Source organism: Marmota flaviventris, chromosome 11 (assembly GCF_047511675.1).
Source record: "Marmota flaviventris isolate mMarFla1 chromosome 11, mMarFla1.hap1, whole genome shotgun sequence".
In the NCBI taxonomy this organism is placed as follows: domain Eukaryota; kingdom Metazoa; phylum Chordata; class Mammalia; order Rodentia; family Sciuridae; genus Marmota; species Marmota flaviventris.
Window position 1 is genome coordinate 35,336,232 of NC_092508.1, and position 20,008 is coordinate 35,356,239.

Consider the following 20,008-nt stretch of genomic DNA (forward strand, 5'->3'; position numbering starts at 1 on the left):
AACCCAGGCTAGGGTAAGCCATTGCATTTAGTTTCATGTCTCTTTTAATTTAGAACATTTTATATCTTTGTATTTCATGACATTAACATAAAAAAATACTGTACCCTCCTCCACTTTTAAATAAAATGATCTTTAATTTCAGCTTTTCTGACTAAATTCATGTTTAGATTCAGGTTATGCCTTCCTGATTGTACTGGAATACTACACAGATGAAGTTGTGTCAGGATTTCTTTTTCCAGTCAAAAAGATAATTTGTTACTTCCCAAGTGATCTGAATTTTTCATTTAATGTTTTATCCGTAGACAGTGCTGTGAAGCAGGTTCACTGTGCACGGATATCAGTCCCAGGGGAGGATTCCAAACACCTCACCTACTACACCTCAGGCTATGCCAGTTTTATCACTTGCATGATTACAGTGAAACAGAATATTTGCACAAAAGTTAAGCAAAGCAACTTCATCATCTACAGATAGGCAGTAAGGGACAGTAGAAGCCTAAGATTCATGGTGAGCTGGTCCCTCAAGGTTCAGGAAAGCAAGGTGGATGAATTCTCTTCTGCACATGCCCTATTTATATCACAACTGGTTTTTATACCCTGGGGCTTGGTGTAAAGCATTGTAGGATATTACATTCCAGGAGGGACAAGAATAGACAGGGCCCAGGCTCTTTCAGCCAAATCCTCCATGTCTTATGATCTAGCATTCCTAGTACACTCAACAATGATTCTTGAGAACTATAAGCAAGATAGGGAAGAACTGGCTTGGTCCAAGGCCATTCAAGGAACTGCCCTGAAAGTCCTTAGTGTGTATGTGAATTTGTGAATACTTTGAAAATTCCATTCTTTAGTGGCCCATTGAATATTGAATTTTCTTATTGTAATTCTTATTATATTATTTTATGTTGTTATTATTATTTATAGTACTGGGGATTGCACCCAGAGCCTTATACGCTATGCCATATCCCAAGTTCTTTTTATTTTAGTTTTGAGACAGGGTCTCACTTAGTAGTCTAGGCTAGCCGTGAACTTGCAATCCTCCTGCCTCATTCTCCTGAGTTGCTGGGATTAGAGGCATGAACCACCACACTGGATTTATTTTATCTTATTATTAATTCAGAACATCAGAAAGTTATACATCCAAACTGCTATTTTTGCTTCTCATGTTGGCTTTTTTAGAGGGTAGATACAGGAAATGCTCATTTGAAGAATGCATTTGTGTATTTGGCAAAACTACCTTCAGTAACATTGTCCCCCATGTTTCTCAAAGCCTCACTTCAGAGCACATATTTCTCGAATAAAGCTTGCCTCTATAAAATAACTTAAAGATTCCTTTTTATGGAATAATTAGGAGTTAGAGATTTTAATGAAATTTTTCTTTTCTCCTTGGTTTTCAGAATGTTCAAGGCTATGTTTAATGCTTAATTAGTCTAATTCAACCTGAATATATATTCTCTTTCTAAAGTGGTCCTGAATTTAAAAAAAAATTTATATTGAATTGCCCTCAAATAGATATATTTCAATATTACATAGTTAATGGCTTGGAAAGCAGGATGTGGGTTGAATTTGAGTCTCACACCTTTGGAGCTTAACCTAAGATGCAGACCTGATGGACTTCCCTCTTTCCCTGTGTAGGTGGGGGTGGGGGGGTGACTTGTCCACGGGTGAGTCTTCAGACTTAGTGTAGGTCCTGGCCTTGTCAATACAGAGCACCTGGTCCTCTACCCACTACTAAGCCAGAGCTGCAGATTTAGGATTTGCCATCAAGAGGCCTGATGTTCTCCTTCCAACCATTCACTTTCTAGTAGGTAAGCCATCCCTTTACTCAGTAAGGAAATGGGGCTCTTGAGCCACTTGTCCCTGGCTATCTTACCTCAGCTTTGGTGCCTATTGTTCCTTTTGCTAATTCACACAAAGTCACGCACATGCTTCTGGGTTGTGCCCATGCTTTTAATTGATCTTTGTCATAACTTGTGACTTTGTTAATTATAGGGGCCAGAATGGGGGTGGGGCAGAGGGAACAGGGCAAAATTTTCTCCTTGTTACTTAGGCAACAGGGCAATTTACTGAGGTATTAACTGGGGTTTTGTTTTTCTTTCTAAAAAATACAGCAAGAATGAGTACCATTTGTGTTTTACTCTCTTTATTTCCCTCTTTCTGGTTGTACTTCTTGCCTGGTAGTATTGAAGAGCTGAAAGCCGGAAGTGCTGGAAACAACCCATTTCTCCGCTTTCCTGAAAGTTTTGAAAATACCAAGCAAGTGTGTCCCATTGACAAGGAAGACACTGAAAAGGAATAGGTCAAAAAATGTCAGGGAGGGTGGACATTCTATAAAGCCAGGCAGGCCCAATCTCTGTGTTCCTAGAAAGAGTGGAAAATTCTTTAAGTGGAATACCCTCTGGGCCGAGAGAAACTGGGCCCCAGCATTGGATCCCCAACTCACTAGAGTTTTGCATTTAAACATGACTTCAAAAGAATAAGGCCATGGATTAATTTTTTTAAATTTTTATTTTTAATATTATCACACAGTAAAATTTACTTTTTAATTTTGTATTGTTCTACAAATTTTAACACAGATTTGGGTTCATATTTTCAGGCTACAGAACAATTCCATGACAAACTCCAGAACTCTGCCATCTTATTCCTTTACAGTCAAGCCTGCTGCCATTCATAACTCCTGAGAACCACTGATTGGTTTTGTCTTTTTGAGAATGTCAGATGAATGAAATCATATAGTACCTATTCTTTTGAAACTGGCTGCTCTCAGCGTGTCTTTAAGATCCATCTATGTTGTGTGTATCAATAGTTCACTTCTCTTTACAGCTGGATAGTATTCCATGGTATGGACATACCTCTCCATCTGTTCATCCTTTCACCTGTTGTCGGATATTTGGGTTGTTTTCAGCTTTTGTATATCACAAAACTACTATGGACGTTTGTGAACAGGGTCTTGTGTGAATATAAGATTTAATTTCTGTAGGGTAAATATCCAAGAGTGAGGTTTCTGAATCATGTGATAAAAGTCTGTTTAACTTAATAGAAACTGCCACACTGTTTCTGAGAGTAGTTGTATTATCTTACACTTCTACTAGCAACATGTGAGAATTCAAACTGTTCTACATTTTACTCAGCACTTGGTGTCATCAGTATTTTTTATTATAGTTATTGTAATAGCATGTAGTGGTATCCCTTGGTGATTTTAACTCTGAAGCCCCTGAATAGAAGGGCTCATGTGGCTTTGGACAGTATCAATAGTAAGCAGTATGGAACACAGATGGAAATGACTTCCCAAATTGCTATATATTTTATTTCCCATCTATTTTGTTGTCATGACTCTGGGGATAGACAGTGAAACAAAAGGCCCAATAATGACCAAGAATGAAATTCTTTATAATGGATTGGCAGATAGGAGTTTTTGAATCAGATTTAAATAAAATAAAGTAATAGAGAAATTCCTGCAAACTCAGTTGTGGTAGAAAGGCATGCCTTCTTCATGGCAAAAATTAGAGATATTTTGAGGCCATGTATTTATAATTCGGTACATTTTACTTTCTGTATGTCCACTCACATCTGCATCCCTTGATGAAACCACAACAAAGCATCTTAGAAGGATCTCTCACAGGTATGAACCAGAACTCTGATCACATATGAAATATCTCTGTGGATTTGAATTGAGGAAAAAAATATAAAATAAATGAAGACAGGGATAGTACAGGCCCAGGTGTTTATTTCCCAGTGTTCAGTGAACTGAAAAAGGCTACTCATCAATGGCCAGTGATCAAGTCTCCAAGTTTCTAGAAATAAAAAAAGCTAGAATTCAAGCATTTTAATAAGAAAATCAAACCACTTTCTTTTCCTGACCCCTATTCATAAGTATTTTCTAAACCTTTAGTTTCAAGAATTCCTTCTCTACATTTTCTCCCTTAAGGCTCTTTGAATCTCCAGTGCAGGGACACAGGTGTCACATCCCTGACTTCCCAATTCAGGAGCTCTTATTGTGTGATAAATAATTTGTATGGTCTTTGTGTTACCAACCAGGTGTTACCACCTCTTAGTGTTACCAGCTCAGCTTTAGGTTTGTTTGCTCAATTCCAGATAGAAATCACGAAGAGGCAAGCAATTCAATCCGGATGAGGCTTTATTGAGGCTTATGCTCAAGCGGAAGGGAGACAGCACACAGGAAAGGGCTCCTGGACCGGCTCTTCAAGGAGTAAAGCTTATGTAGTCTGACAAGCAGCTTACCCATGGCTCAGGACTTCTGCTTATGTCTCATTTGATCTTTTCTCGGTAACAACATCTGTGGTCTGTATAGTGATCTGTGCACTTGCATTGAATCCATTTGTGCTCAGTTTGCAAAAGATGGCATAGGTACTCACTGCTGTCACCACAGGAAGGTCAGAGCCAGCATTCTGTGCATGCGGAAGCTGCAGGAAAGTCCCTTTACAAGCTTTAAAGGAAACAGGTGGCATCAATAGGGCCATTCTGCAAAAAAAAATCTGCTTCTTGTTAAAGATAGAAAACATGGTTGGGAAATCAGGTCTTTATTCTGTATCATTGGTCCCAGATTCCTGGCTCAGAGCTTCTAAAACCCTTGGAATTTGCTGAGCAATGGGTGTGTCTTTGTTGTTCATGAACCTGAACCCACTGGATCACACCTGGGTTTATGCTAATGAGATTACTCTTGGTGGATCCCAAGATAGTTTCAGGATGAGGACTTGTCACTAGAGAGAACAACCCTGTGGTTAGAGGGTTGGAGCTTTGAGTCACCTCAACTACTGAGGGGAGGAAAACAGAACACTGTGTTCCATCCTGTGGGCAATGACTTAATCAATCAGGCCTATGTAATGCAATTCCAATAAGAACTCTGGACACTGAATCCTAGTGGAGTTTCCTGATTGGTGAACACATTGATTTCTGGGTAGGATGACACTTCCTAATTCCATAAGGAGGAAGCTCTATGTTCCAGACTGTTTTCGTCAGCTTTTTCATCTTTGTGACCAAAAGATCTGACAAGAACAACTTAAGGAGACTGGCTTCTCTTACTGTGCGTGACTGTGTGAATTAGCAAAGGGAAAATAAAAGTTTATTTTGGTTTATGGTTACAGAGGTTCAGTCCATGGTCAGCCGACTTTGTAGCTCTGAGCCTGAAGTGAGGTAGAATATCATGGTGGAAGAGCAGTAGAGGAAAGTAGCTTCAGGAAATGGCAACCAGGAAGGGGAGAGAGAGAAAGAGAGAGAGAGAGAGAGAGAGAGAGAGAGAGAGAGAGAGAGAGAGACAGAGAGAAAGGGGGTGAGGGAGGGCTTTGCTCACCAAAGGCACATGCCCAGTGACTGACTTCCTCTACCACACCCAACCTGCCTTTAGTTACTGCCCAATCAATCCACATCAGTCAATTAATTCACAGATTAGGTTAAGACTCTCTTAGTCTAATCATCTCCCCTCTGAAAATTCTTATATTTTCTCACATATGAGCTTTTGGAGGACACCTCATATCTAAACCATAACACAGACCCTCCCAGAGCTCATCCTATATGTCTCTCCATTTAGCTGGCCCAATTTGTATCTTTAATAATACAATTATAATTGTAATTATAATGATTTCCTGGATTCTTTTTTATTTATTTATTGTAGTTGTAAATGGACAGAATGCCTTTATTTGTTTATTTATATGTAGTGTCGAGGATCTAACCTAGTGCCTCGCACATGCTAGGCAAGCGCTTCTGCCACTGAGCTACAACCCCTGATTTCCTGAATTCTATGATTCACATTAGTGAGCTATTAAACCCAAAGGGGGTTCAACCCCCTGGAGTTGGAGTTGGTTGGACAGATCGTGGCTGGCCTGTGGACCCCTCTCATGACTGGCATCTAAAGTAGAGAGAATCTTATAAAGGACTGAACCTTTGACTTGTGGGGTCTCAACTAACTCTGGGTGCTAGAACTGAACCTCAGTACACCACTTGGGGTCAAAATAGAGTGCTCTATAAGTCCATGGGTGGGACCTGTGGGCACATCTCTGGTGATTGCCCTAGACCTCACCTTTCTTGTGCTTCCTCTTTTGCCACAGCAGACACTGTAGGCTGTCAGCACAGAATTGCGATTCACTGAGGACCTGGGCCAGATGGTGTTTGCTCTGATGTTCTAGTCAGGGGAAAGTTATAACTACTTCACTGATTCATCAGGGAAATGCTAATGTGGCATAGCTAGCCTTCTGTTTTTTCCTTTTTCCATGGCCCCTATATCAGACCTAGGGGAGGGTTTCCTCTATCAGCCCCTTTTCTACGAATGCCTCAAAAGAATGCAAGGCCACTTTCCCCTTATTCTTTTGGCCTTCAGGGAAAAAAAAAAGTACAGAATGGGCCAGTGTCTCCACATGGATCATGGCATGGCTCTTCAGAGAAAGACTAAATGGGTCCAGTGAGCCTCAGCCTCAGGATATGCTTTGGGTTCCTCTGTATTCATCAGGGAAATTCCCGTTGCCTTGGCTTTTTAAAGGGTGAGTTCACTACCCCTGTTTTTCCTCCTCTGCTTCTCAATTGGTGCTTCGCCTTGCCCTTTGGCAGTTTTTCCAGTCAGTGTGACACAAACATTACCATCCTTAAGAGAAGGGGGCAGGTGATCAATGAAAGCTCCCTAATAAGTTACATGCACTCTGCACACTGCTGTCAGCCTTAAAGGTCACGTATTTCTGCGCTATGAAGAACAGCACAGCGGAAGCCTCATGCATAAGTAAAGTTTCTCCTTGCATTCAAAAGTAATTTAAATGGCTGGGAACTTATCTCTGTGATAAAAGCTGCACCTTTTTATGTATGTTCAACCTGAGGAGAGTGCTTCAAATCCTCCCTGGCATTTGCCTTGCAGAGCTCTTGTGGGGGTAATGGGCCGCAGCTCGCGCTTGGGGCTCCTTGCAGGGAAAGTGTGAAGCAAGTGTAAATGTATTATTATTGTCATTAGGAATGGTGATGGGTGGGGGGGGATTAAATGCTAAAGATAAAATCACTGAAATCTATAAGGGAAATGTAAAACTGGGCCCATGAAGTTCCATACTTCAATTAAATTAAATGACCACATAATGCTACATTCTAATCCTGTGTGCATAAATTAACATAAACACAAAATGACACCGAACTGCCAGCATCAGCAGGAAATGGAGGGGCCATTAGTCATTACCCTCTGGAAGCCCCCTCTCCTTATTATTATTCAGTGCCTAGGAACTTGACAACCACAAAGTGCTTAGCAGTCATTTGTGGGTGACTGTGCTTCCTCAAAGCTGCTTCTCTCCTAGGTTCTCCATTGACCCAGGTTCCCATCTTAATGTGAGACCTCCACTGGGCATGGTCTTCCTGTTCCCTAGAGCAGCTGCGAATACTCTCCCAGCTTAGAGGTGCTCTCGGATTCTGCAGAGCTCTTGTAATTAGCTGATACTTGATTGATAAAGAGGTAAGGCCTCATCGTGCCTGTCCTGCCACCTGGCTCCCAGTGCATGGTGACAGAGTGTTAACCCTATGGTTCCTACTGTCAAACTTGTACAGGAGCTATTTCTGCTTTGTGTGCAAACTTTCCTGGAAGGGACTCTGAAAACCTGGCACTCTGACAGTTCCCAGAGTCCTATGACAAATGTGAATAGATGTGTGTGGACTTGTGCTGTGAGGTGCCCTCTCATACAGCCTCCTAAAAAGAAACCCGAAGTTTCTTCCTATTAGATACCCTTATTCATTTTGGAAGTAACGTATGAATTGTCACCCTCTCAGAGTAATGTAATATATTGATTTTCAAACTGGCCTTTAGCTATGTTGGAGCTATAATTTGAACCAAGGTTGTGTCCTCTGCAGGGGTTCAGATGTGTCCTAGCATGTCGAGTGAACCACTGGTGCAGACCTGAGCAATACCTATTTTCACAAAGGGCTGGGCTGCCTTCATCCTAAGGAAGAAGGAGCCAGGCTATATACCTGATGCACAGAGGTATGACCAGAGAAGGAGGATGATTGTGAAGGTGGCACAGGGCTGTCTACAACTTCCTGAGTGCACATCCACAGCCTCATGCCAGTCTGTATAAATTGGTTCCAAGCATTTGGAGCTCCTCTATTGGATGTGACCACAAATTAAGTGAGACCCCTCCCTCAACACATGGCCCTTGGTCATTAACTGCCATGCACCTCAGTGCCATCAAGGCTTTGGTGCATTACCAAATTACCATGGACCAGGAACTCTCTGGGCTCAAATCCTTCTATGCACATATGAATTAACCTCGGAGACTCACAGAAATGTTTAGGAAACATGTTTTAGGAGACTAAAAAATAGTATGAACAGGTGTTTTAGAAGTCAGTAATCCTGAATTATTTTGTATTCCTAGGTTGGTGGGAGTTATGGAGTCTGAAGTCCACACCTATATAATTCACATGCTCAGTTTTATCTATGAATTCTTTCAATATGTAATTTATTGAGCACTCACTCTGCCTGGTATTCTGCTAGGCCCTAAATTATAAGTCTCCAAATCTAGTGGCAATAAAGAGATATCAATAACTCTAATGATGATGATGATAATGATAATGAAAATGAGGATGAAGACAATGATGATAACTATCATTTGATTATCAATTATACATATGCATTGTGGTAGGTATTGAGTGTATATGATTACCAGTCTTCACAAGAGCCCTACAAGAGGGTGCATTATAAATACATGAAGATAAGACTTTGAACATATATGTATACTGTATAGTAGTCCCTCATCATTTTTCCACAGAGAAAAGAATCAGAATCTTAAAAGTATCAGAATATTGAGCTTTTCCTACAGCTGGAAAGTGTTTCTCCCAGATGGATAATAATTGACATATGCCCATGACTTCATCATATTTTCGTGGGCCAAAGGGGAGTCCTTGCCTACTCAAAGAGAGCCAGCAGGGCTCATTGTGCATTCACTTCACATGGACTTCTCCAACAAAAGGTAAACATCTTTATTATTTACAGGAATGCCTTCCACCAAGAGAAGGGCCGTTACATATCTGAATATAAGGATCTTCCAAATTGTGAAGTTTCCTGGCTAATTTTGTGTTTTTCAGGTTACCAATGAATGTGAAGAACTTCTCTGAAAAAGAGCGTAGGACTAAAGACAAACTAAGAGTTAAAGTGTTCACAGCTAATTAAAGTTCAGTCTGGAAGGAAGGTATAATATCTTTGACAAGATAATATAAGCCAATAGGAAAATGACTCACTTTATACACATCCTTTCAGGAACACTTCGATTTCACCATGTGAAGCACACCTGCGCCTGTGGGTTAGCATTGACTCAGTCTTGTCATGAGAAAAATAAAAGTTCTTTTACTAATAGGCACTGCTTTATTATCTCTACAAAGATAAGATGAACTCAATTGATGACCTGGAAGTGAGATGCATAGACGGTCCACTTAAGATTGGAGGATTGTGAGGAAAATATGTCATTACCCTGTATAAGCAACTCAGCAATGTCTCATCCTAAAGAAGGACAAGACATTTCCTGATGCTTGTTTACCACTGCAATGATATACCGAGTATGAACTATGTCTCTAAATTATTTGTCCCAGAAACAAAATCCATCCCTCTAATGCTATTATCAAAATACTCTAGACAAATACATGCAATCTCATGTCATTTTGCCTAGGCAAATCAGCTGAATTTTATGCTGTCGTTTTTCCCAGGCAAAGCTGATATCATTACCATATGACTACAGCCAGCAAACACTTCTGCAGTTATCTCATATCCTCACAGAATCTTTTCCCCCAAATGTCAATGTCGTTCAAATGAATTTCCACAGGAACAACATTCAAAGGAACAGTTCTGTGATACTACCACTCACCCTCCCCCTCCTCAAGAAATCAGGCTTACAAGAGACATACAGCGTTTTTCTGGCAAGAACTTAAAGATATCTGATTTAAGTGCTTAATTCTTGGATGTCGAGCAGAGCAGAGCACTTGAACTATGAAAAACAGCCACGTGTTTTTATTGTAGACCCCACTCTGCCATGCTACTAATTCATGCTTGATTATGCATCATACCTAAAATTCCATTTCTCAGCACAACTACAGACCCTAACAAAAGCTCAGTGAGGGATCCATTCCTTCCCTCTCACTAGACATCCTCGGCTCCTATTAATTTTAATGTAACTTACATGACAGTAAAAATATTCATAAATTCAAAAGATAACCCTGCCACTTCTAAAGCTTTGCCATTTCAAAACATTAATTTCATACAAAATATGGTTATTTGGGCAAAAGAGAATTTTTTCTTTCCATAACTCCCTTCCTAAACAGATAAGCAAGAATGTATTATGTGACAATTATAATTTTAATCATTTTAAAAGCTTCTCTTGTAGATAAATTTACTTTTCATATCTTTATCTGTAAAATGACATAATCGACTTACTTAAATACTTCTTCTCTTAATCTGTTTGGGCTACTGTAACAAAAGACCACAGACCAGGAGGCTTATCAACAGCAGAAACTCAATTCTCATAGTTCCAGAAGCTGGAACCTACGAGCTGAGTGCCAGCCTGGTGGGGGGTGGTTCTGCTGAAGGCCTTCTGGGCTGCAGACTGCTGACTTCTCACATCCTCACACGGCAGAAAGAGCCAGAGCTAACTTTCTGGCCTCTTCTAAGGGCACTAATACCATTCATTAGGGCTCCATCTTCACTGCCCAATAACCCTCCTAGAGGCCCAAAACTTTAAATATCATCACATTGGAATGTACGAATGAGCGTGGGAGGACACAAATATTCAGTCCATAATGCTTCCCTAGAGAGCATCAGGACCTATGGAACCCAGTACTTAGAGGGCTTCCAGGCTCTGTGCATTCACTCTATTAGACCATGACCTCATTGAAGGCAGGGACCATTTCTGTCTTATCCACCACTATTTGGGAGTCCCTCTGGGAAGGCCCTGTGCCTGTCTGTTCTCAGATCCATGCTCTGCTCTGCTCTGCTCTGTATATGTGCACAGACATGTGTAAAGAGAGCCAAATGTGGTGCAGAGTAATTAATGGGTTTAGTCTCTCCTTTTCTGTCCATCCAGGGCCACATCTTTTGTAGCAACTGCACTGTCTTCATGGCTGCACTTTTACCAGACAGGCCCCACTGTGGTTCCAGCTTTCCTAGGGCTCCTTGTCCTTGAATTGCAGCAACACTACCTCCTCCTCCTGTCCCAGAGGTCTAGGAGTGTAATATCCTCCTCCCATTGCTCTTCTCTGGGGCTCTTCACATCCTATTTGGCTATTCAGCTCCTCTGCCACCTGTGTAACCAATTTCTAGTAGTTTTTTCTATTCTGTTTTCCTAATTGGACCTTCAAAAAATACATGTTGAATAAATGAAACTTGTAGGATTTATTGTTGCTAGACATTGTTCTTAGGGGGTCTATAGTTCCTATAGCATCATCTTCCTGCTGCTCACCCCCAGATTCTTATGCATTCTCAGAGTGAGGCCCCCCCATACCAGCAGTATTGGCATAACTGGGAATTTATGAGAAATGTAGAAATGAAAACTTGAGATCCTATACTAGACTTTCTGAATCAGAAACTCTGGAGTAATTTGAGATCTTAAGCCCTTCAGGTAATTTTGGTGCAAGCTGAGTCTGAGAACCACTGTTGTACAGGTCATAAGACCTCACCCCAGTGCTGGGGAACTTGAGCCCCCAACCTCTCAGTGCATTTACAGGAGGCCTCAATATTCCTTAATGAGATCATCTTGCTTCTAAGCTACATCAATTAATAAGACAAGTACAACACTACACCATATTGATGAAACCCATTAAGAATTTTTAACTAACTTCAATTAATTCCCAATTTTCAGCTTAACTTCAATTGAATAGCTTTTCATTTTAACTGATATTATCCTTTACAGGCTAATTTAGCAAGGTTAACAATATTCAGAGTTTAAGAACCATCACCTAGATAATGTATATTACCACAACCTAAATTCATGATTAAAAGTAAAAAGGGTGGAGTTGCTTTCCATGGTACTATAGTGAATAAACAAAAAGGTGGTTTCCACAAGAATGGGACCTAATTAGAATAAGTTATCCTCCTTGTATGTATGTAAAAATATACTCTACTGTCATGGATATCTAAAAAGAACAAATAAAAAGAGGGAAAAAAAAGCAGTAAATAAGAAAGGTGGTTTCAAAGTTATTTAAGATGGCTATGAAGAAATTTTAATATTAATGACAATCTCTTAAATGTACCAGGCAGATTGCTTTCTCTCTGAATTCTTATTACATTTATTCTAAGATATGTCAGGTAATTTATTCTTCACAACAAAGTTAAGAGGTAACCAGTTGCATCCCCATTTTACAGACGAGGAAATGGAGTCAGAGAAGTTAAGTTGTAACCTGAGATCACACAGCTAGTAAAAAGCAGAGCTTAGGGGCTGGGAGTGTAGTTCAGTGGTTATCACTCCTGGATTCAATTCCTGGTAACCTCTCCCATCCCCCAAAAGAAGCAGAGCTTAGGACCAAATGCCAAAATCCTCTGCACTACATGACTTGAATATTCATTGAAGACCCTGTATATACTTTGCTCTCTGAATGGTTGTGGGGAAAATTATACCTGGGATAGACACAATCCCTGATCCTTCTTCCCCCATGTAGTTCTTAACAAGTGGGACACATAAACATAAAACAAGTCAACAGAGAAATAAATGCAATTGTTGTGAGTGGTAGCGACTACTATGGAGGAAGCAAGTGTGGGCCTGAGATGGAGCTAACAGGGAGACTAACCTTCCCCAGGTAAGTAGACAGGGGAGGTCTCCACAGGGGGAGAGGTTTAGGCTAATATAAAGGATGAACAGTAGGCATCTATGCCATGCAAAGGGAAGATCTGTAAACAGAGAGAGGAACATGAACAAGATGCTTAGGGAATTTGAGAAACCAAAAGGCCAGTGGCACTGGAAGTCAAAAGGGTGAGAGAAACACAATTGAGGTCAAGAAATAGTGTGAGAAAAAGCAAGCATAATTTTATGCTAAGTCCAAGCAAGGAGACTGAATTTTTTCAAGTGCAATGAGTATTCATCGAAGGTTTTTAAATAGTGTGGGATAGGATAATGGAGTTATATAGCTAATGTATGTTATTATTTCTTTTTTATAGTACCTGTTCTTGTTTCATGATTCAATATCTTCTCTTATTGGATAATACTTACAGTATTACAAAATTTTATTTTGTTCCCTGCTTGCTGTAGATTCTTATATTTTCCTGGTAGTGTTTTTTGTTTGTTTTGTTGCTATCTTTTCATGTTGATGGTTTTCTTCTAATGTCTTGGTTATTTTGTATTTTCTTTTCTTTTTTTTAAATTTGGGATTTATAGTTATAATAGTATTTGGATTCATCCCGACAAACTCACACATGCATGGAATTCAATTTCAGTTCATGATCTCCCCCACTTGCCCTCCTGTCCTCTGTCCCCTCCCCATTCCCCTTCCTCTGCTCTTCTAGACCTCCTTTTGCTCGTCTATTGATTTATATTTAATTGGTTCTTTTTACTTACGAAGCTATCTTGTATTGCAGAGTGAAGCACTTATGCATTATTGGAAGCTTGACTTGTATGGTGAAACTTTTCCTGGAGAAAAAAGAGTGTGTCATTGGTATTTTCCCAGTATCAGCATCTGCAGAAAAATTCTCTTTGAATAATTCCTCCCCAAAAGAGAACCATTATTCTGCCAGGGGGAGCTAAGCCTGTGGTGTGGAAGCTGAGCAGATGAAAGGGGCTAACTGTCGGACTTGTCAATATGTACTTTCCTGCAATCCCCCAAGAATCTGAACGTTGTCTCACTCTCAGCTGTGCCCATGTCCCCAGGTCTCTGTTTCATTTTATCTAGAAAATAAACACCTACTTTCTCATTTACAGTGAGAAAGAGTAATTACCTGGTTGCACAGCCTGGGAATGGGTTTGGGGTGTCTAATCCTTCTTTGTACAATCATTCAACAAACCCTTTGCCTTTCCTACCCCAAATCTCACAACCCGGCCTTCTGAGGTTCCCTGGAGACTTTGGTTCTTAGTCTTCCTGCACTTGTGTCATGAATTAAGTCACGTTTGGCCTTCTATTATCTGAAGATCTGGAATCAATGGATCCAACAATGAGTGGAAAATATTTGGGAAAAATCAGATCTGTACTGAACATGTGCACTTTTTTCCTTGTTGTTATTCCCTTAAAATACAGTATAACAACTATTTACATAGCATTTACATTGTACTAGTATTATAAAAATCTAGAGATGATTGAAATATATGAGGGATGTGCATAAGTTATGTATAAGCTTGTCATTTTGTATAAGAGATTAGAGCATCTGAAGATTTTGGTATTCTTAGAATGTCCTGGAACCAATCCTCTGTGGATATTGAGGAATGACTGTGCTTTTTATTGACATAGGCTTTATGAGGCACTCAAGTTTGTTTTTCTCCTTTTGATAAGTAAGCTACCATAATCCACTTATTTTCCATTCTTTAGCACTGTTAATGACAATTTGGTACTAACATCTGAAGTAGTTGTACTAAAAATTTTTAGAAATCACCACAAAGCTTCATTCATTTAATGTTGAGCCCATTCTCTAAGGCCTTGCGTATAAAATGTCAACAAATAGATGGGATCCCTGCCTGCATGACATTTATGCCTGACAAACTCCTTGTCTTGTGAGGCTTTATCAGGTTACAAGGGAGGCATGGATTCCTTCAGATTAAAAAGAAACTTTCTTTTCTTATTTTCTAAAGATGCAGGAAAAAGCTTAGAAAATTTAGGAAACCCAAGAACCATAGGGTCAGGTCTAAAGGGAGAAAACAAACAATAATACCTCATCATTCAGAATTCGGACTTCCAATTTCTACTCCAGATACAGAGGCTGTATATGGATGACCAAAACAGTAATCTTTCCAGATTAAAAAAAAATAAAAAAGATTAAGGATGTCTTACCCAGGCCCCATTATTGGTAGTCAATTTTGGCTAGGATGCTGGCCTCTGGCTAAGTCAGTTTAGTCAAGAAGTAAAGGGTCACAGAGCGCTGCTCTTGGCACCTCAAGGGGAAGGATGTACTTTGAAGATAAGGGTGAGACAGGCATAAAACATTTTCTACTACACGTGTGACTGTAGTTCAACATCTGCTCCAAAACCAGAAGAATTCCACTTTATATTTTCCATCTGGATTTATCAAATCTTGTCTCATATGGAGAACATACCTGAGCTCGGTTTGTGATTTAGGCACCAGAGCTCAGGATGGTGGAGGGTAAAAAGTAAAGGGTATCTGGGATGGCATCTGGGTAAAGAAAAATGTAGGCATGTTAGGGATTGGCTGGTGTGAATAGTTCCATTAAAAATAACTTTTCACATGTTACAACCAGCAAATTATTCTTAGTATTTGTAGCACTGGTCCAATCTAGAACTGCCTGGAACATTAGCTGAAAGGGCCCATCAATCCAGAAAAACCTATTACAGGTCTCATGTTCATTCAAATAAAGAGCAAGGAAATAAACTTTCAATGTAGAGGAAGAAAGTTAAATTCTGAACTTCCTCATTTCAGCAGGATCACAGTGCTTGTTCCAGGGGAAACAGGGAATCTTTTAGAGACCTCATAAGCTAGGAGGTATTTTGGTGAAAAAGTTTCTGAGTCACAAGAGGGGTATGCAGAGCCTATACTGGCCTGTTTGGAGGCATCACTGGACAGCTGCTTCTTATTCCATAGCTCAACACAATGCTCTCTTTGCCATGAATTTCATGGGGCTTTAGGCAAATCCCCACAGCAATTCACAATCGGAACACTGAAGGTTACCATGACATGCTCCCTCTCACGCTCCGACACCACGGTTCCAGCCCTGAAGTTCTTTAATTTTGAAACATCAAACTCTGTTATTAGGTAAATGAGTCGCAGCTGTGGTAATCAGACCTTAATTAAAACAAAGTCATATAAAGCAAGATAACATGCACCACCACACTCATTTTGGTTTGTTTTGTGAAACCGTTTTATCTCGAGATCATTCGTTTACCATAATCATTTCCTGTTTCTGAGATGAAATTTCCACGCAGAGATGTTTGCAATGGTGCTCTGTCTTACACCTTCCTGTTAACATCAAGGTTTGATGGTATTTGTGGAAATAGGCATTTGCTGAAGTGAAATATTTTACATATTTCCAGAAATCCATTAAAGGCTTTCTTTGTGTACCATCCATTAATACCTCTGAGCCTGTACATCCTGAAAACAGAGAGCTGAGAATAAAACCACTACAATTGCTACAATTTTTGCCACAGTGGCCAGTGCTTCTTGTAAACAGAATGTGTGCCATTGTTCCAGTACCAAGGAAAAAAAATTCTAAGTGCCTCAAGATCCAATTTCAACAAATTTCAATTCTCACTCTCCAAAGTGAAAGAAAACATCTCTATTGATTTCTGACATAAACAACTGGATCAAAAGCACTTGCTGTTTTTGTTCAAAGTACCCATCTCTTTCTTTCTTTCTCTTTTCATTATTCCTTTGCTTTACTTACCTTTGATTGGCTTGTTACAGAATGAACTCACCCATGCATCTTTTGTTCTGAGTCCATTTTCCCCTGTAGAATTGTAGGGCTATGTGAAGCTGTAATCCGGTGATGCTGGGTGTTGTTGAAACTGATTCTGACATCATCCAGATGTTCTCATGAGCTCTCAGCATGGCTGGCTTTGTGGCCAAAGCCCTGGTTTGGGTTCACTGCTTCAAGTATGGAAGGACTGGATATTCTCATCAGTGATGGTGTAGCCGCAGCCTCTTGAACAAGTGCAGGAAAAACTGTGGGAATTAAATGAGGGTATTTTGCTGTTTTGCAGGAATACAGCATTTTGGAAACTCATATTTGTAAAATTCACAGAGCCTGAGCTGTGTCTTAGGTTTCTATTTACCCATTTATTCATTCATTAAAAAATTAAGATCTAATTCACATACTAAACATTTCGTTAAAGTATGCAATTCCGTGGCTTTTACTTTATTACAAAGTTGCATAACCATCATCGCTCTCTAATTCCAGAATATTTCATCATTCCAATAGAAAACCCATACAAGTTGCCTGTCATTCCCTATTCCTCCAACACCCAAAGTCCTGGCAGCCATATCCACTTTCTGTCTCTCTGGATTTGCCTATTCTGGACGTGCTTTATAAATGGAGACATAAAATGCAACATTTTGCACTTTCACTTTTAGTTACCGTCATGTCTTCAGGGCTCACCCATGCTATAGCATGCATCAGTGCTCTGTTTCTTTTTTGTGGCTGAATAACATTTCGTTGTTTGGATATATGACATTTTCTTTATCCATTCATCAGTTGATGAACATTTTAGTTGTTTCTGCTTTTTGACTCTCATAAATAATGATGAGATAACATTCATTTACAAGTTTTGGGTGGATATATGTTTTCAGTTCTCTTGGCTATTACATCTAGGAGTGGAATTTTTTAGTCCTCTGGTGACTCCATGTTTAACTTTTGAGGAACTAACAATTTCCCAAAATGCCAGCACCAATGCTGGGCGTGGTGCCACATGCCTGTAATCCCAGCAGCTCAGGAGGCTGAGGCAGGAGGATTGTGCATTCAAAGCCAAACTCAGCAAAAGTGAGGTGCTAAGCACTCTCTAGACCCTGTCTCTAAATAAAATAAAATATAGGGCTAGGGATGTAGCTCAGTGGTCAGGTGCCCCTGAGTTTAATCCCCAGTACCCATCCCCCCCAAAATGTCAGCACCATTTTGCATTCCCAACAGCAATGTGACAGCCCTATTTTTCCACATCCTTGTGGACACTTGCAATTGTCTTTGATTGTAGCCATTGTAGAGAATGGTGTCTCATTATGTTCTGGATTTGCATTTCCCTAATGACAGTGATAGTGAACATCTTTTCATGTGCTTTTTGGCCATTTGTGTATCTTTTTTTTTTTTTTTTTTTTTTTTAGCAATGTATATTCAAATATCTGGCCAACTTTTTAATTGAGGTTTTTGTTTTTTAAGTTTTATAAATTCTTTATATGACCTAGGCATGTAAATATCTAGACAATTTATCAGATACATAATTTACAAATGTTTTTTCCTATTCTATGTGTTTCTTTTCAATTTCTTTTTTTTTAAATTTTTTATTGTTGGTTGTTCAAAACATTACATAGTTCTTGATATATCATATTTCACACTTTGATTCAAGTGGGTTATGAACTCCTATTTTTACCCTGTATACAAATTGCAGAATCACATCAGTTACACATCCATTGATTTACATATTGCCATACTAGTGTCTGTTGTATTCTGCTGTTTTCAATTTCTTGATAGTAACCTTTGAAACACAAAAGTTTTAAATTTGATGAAATCCAATTTATTTATATTTTCATTTTTGCTTATATCACTCATTTATTTTTACATGCATTTTTGAGTCTCTAAGTGATCCAAAAGAGAAAGATGAATTTAGATACCATTTTTGCCCTCAAGTCCATCAGACTCTTGCATGAAGAAAGCAGGCAAATGAACAGATGCATTGAGGAATCTCATTCCCAGATACACACATCACCTGCTTCATTCATTCACGTCCTCAGAGAGACTTTGTGGACAAGCTGATCTAAAATGCACTCCTGTTCCTGTATCCTAAGCCTATTCTTTATGGCTTATAAATTCCTAACTTTATTTTTCTACCATCCAAATATAAGGTCCACAGAGATAGAAACTTTTTGTGTCTTGACTGCTGAATCCCAAGCTTTTGCAACGGCACCTGGTACATAGTAGATACTTCATAAATATTGATATAAAGAATAGATGTTATATCACAGATATAGAAAGGGATCAATTCTACAGAGGGAAGAATAAAGACAGATGTGGAGAAAATGGGAGAGTTAAGCAGAATTTTGAGTTAAGTTGGTGGTGGAGATGTGGTAGCAGGAAGGAACTAAGAGAGAAAATTCCACAGAGATGATGAATGATTAAAGATTCCCAGGCATCTTATTAGGATGTAGGAGTTAACAGAAGGCGCACTGGGGTATCAGTATTCTCCTTGGGGTTGCTTTAGGGAAGTGAAGTGCAAGAGAAGGAAAGACAGGGTCATTAGGAATTCTGATGTTTAATCCCTACTTTGTCATAATTTGTTCGGGCAAGACCCTGTCTGCCAATCCTTCAGTTCAGCTACAAAATGAGATGCCTGATCTTTAAGGTATCTTCCAACACCAAGAATCCAGAATTCTATTTCAGAAAGATTAACTTTTAATATCTCTAAAATGAAATGTCATTTCTTTCCTTTTTCTCTTTATTTTTTAAATGAAATATAATTTATATGCAGATATAAACACAAGTGTATATTTAATGAATTTTGCATACATATGCATCCTTGTAATAACCACTCAGATCAAAATATAGACTGTTTCATTCACCCTAGAAAATTCCCTCATGTGCCTTTCCAATGAATAGTTTCCCAGAGGTAAACCCATATTCCAACCTCCATCATAACAGATTAATTTTGTCTGATTTTGCGCTTCATTTAAAGGAACCCATGTGGTACATCATATGTACTGCATGTGTATATGTACATATGTACTATAAAATCTAGATTTTTTTCATTTTCTGTGAGATCCATCTATGTTGTTGCATGTATCAGAATCTTTTTTTGACTGCTGAGTAGTTTTCTATAATATGAACATATCACAATTCATTTATCCTTTCTGCTGTTGAAGAACTGTGGACATTTAGAGTTTTTAACTATTAAAAATGCAGCTATACATGTCTTTTGGTAGACATATTAACACAATGTTCCTGTATTTGCACCAAGGGAAATTGTTGATTCATAGGGCAGACTTATCTTTAATAGGTATAGTCAAATATTTTCCGAAATGGTTCCCACAAGTAAAATGTGAGAGTTCCAATCACTCCACATCCTTTCAACAGTTGTGATTGTCAGTCCTTTCAATTTTAGGCATTCTGGAGTAAAGTAGTGGTATCCCATCACTGTTTGATTTATAATTTCTTCATATGAATTAAATGGATTTTTTAAAATGCTTATTGGTTATTTTGACATG

At 39.2% G+C, this 20,008-nt stretch overlaps 1 long non-coding RNA gene across 1 annotated transcript; it reads right to left on the reverse strand.

The window, feature by feature from the left end:
- Positions 1-4,114: 4,114 nt before the first annotated feature.
- LOC114083772 (uncharacterized) lies at positions 4,115-13,685 on the reverse strand. The gene is made up of 2 exons (XR_003581202.1): positions 13,503-13,685; positions 4,115-4,441 (listed from the first exon to the last, which is right to left on the reverse strand). It is a non-coding gene; the product is annotated as an uncharacterized lncRNA (long non-coding RNA).
- Positions 13,686-20,008: the final 6,323 nt, after the last annotated feature.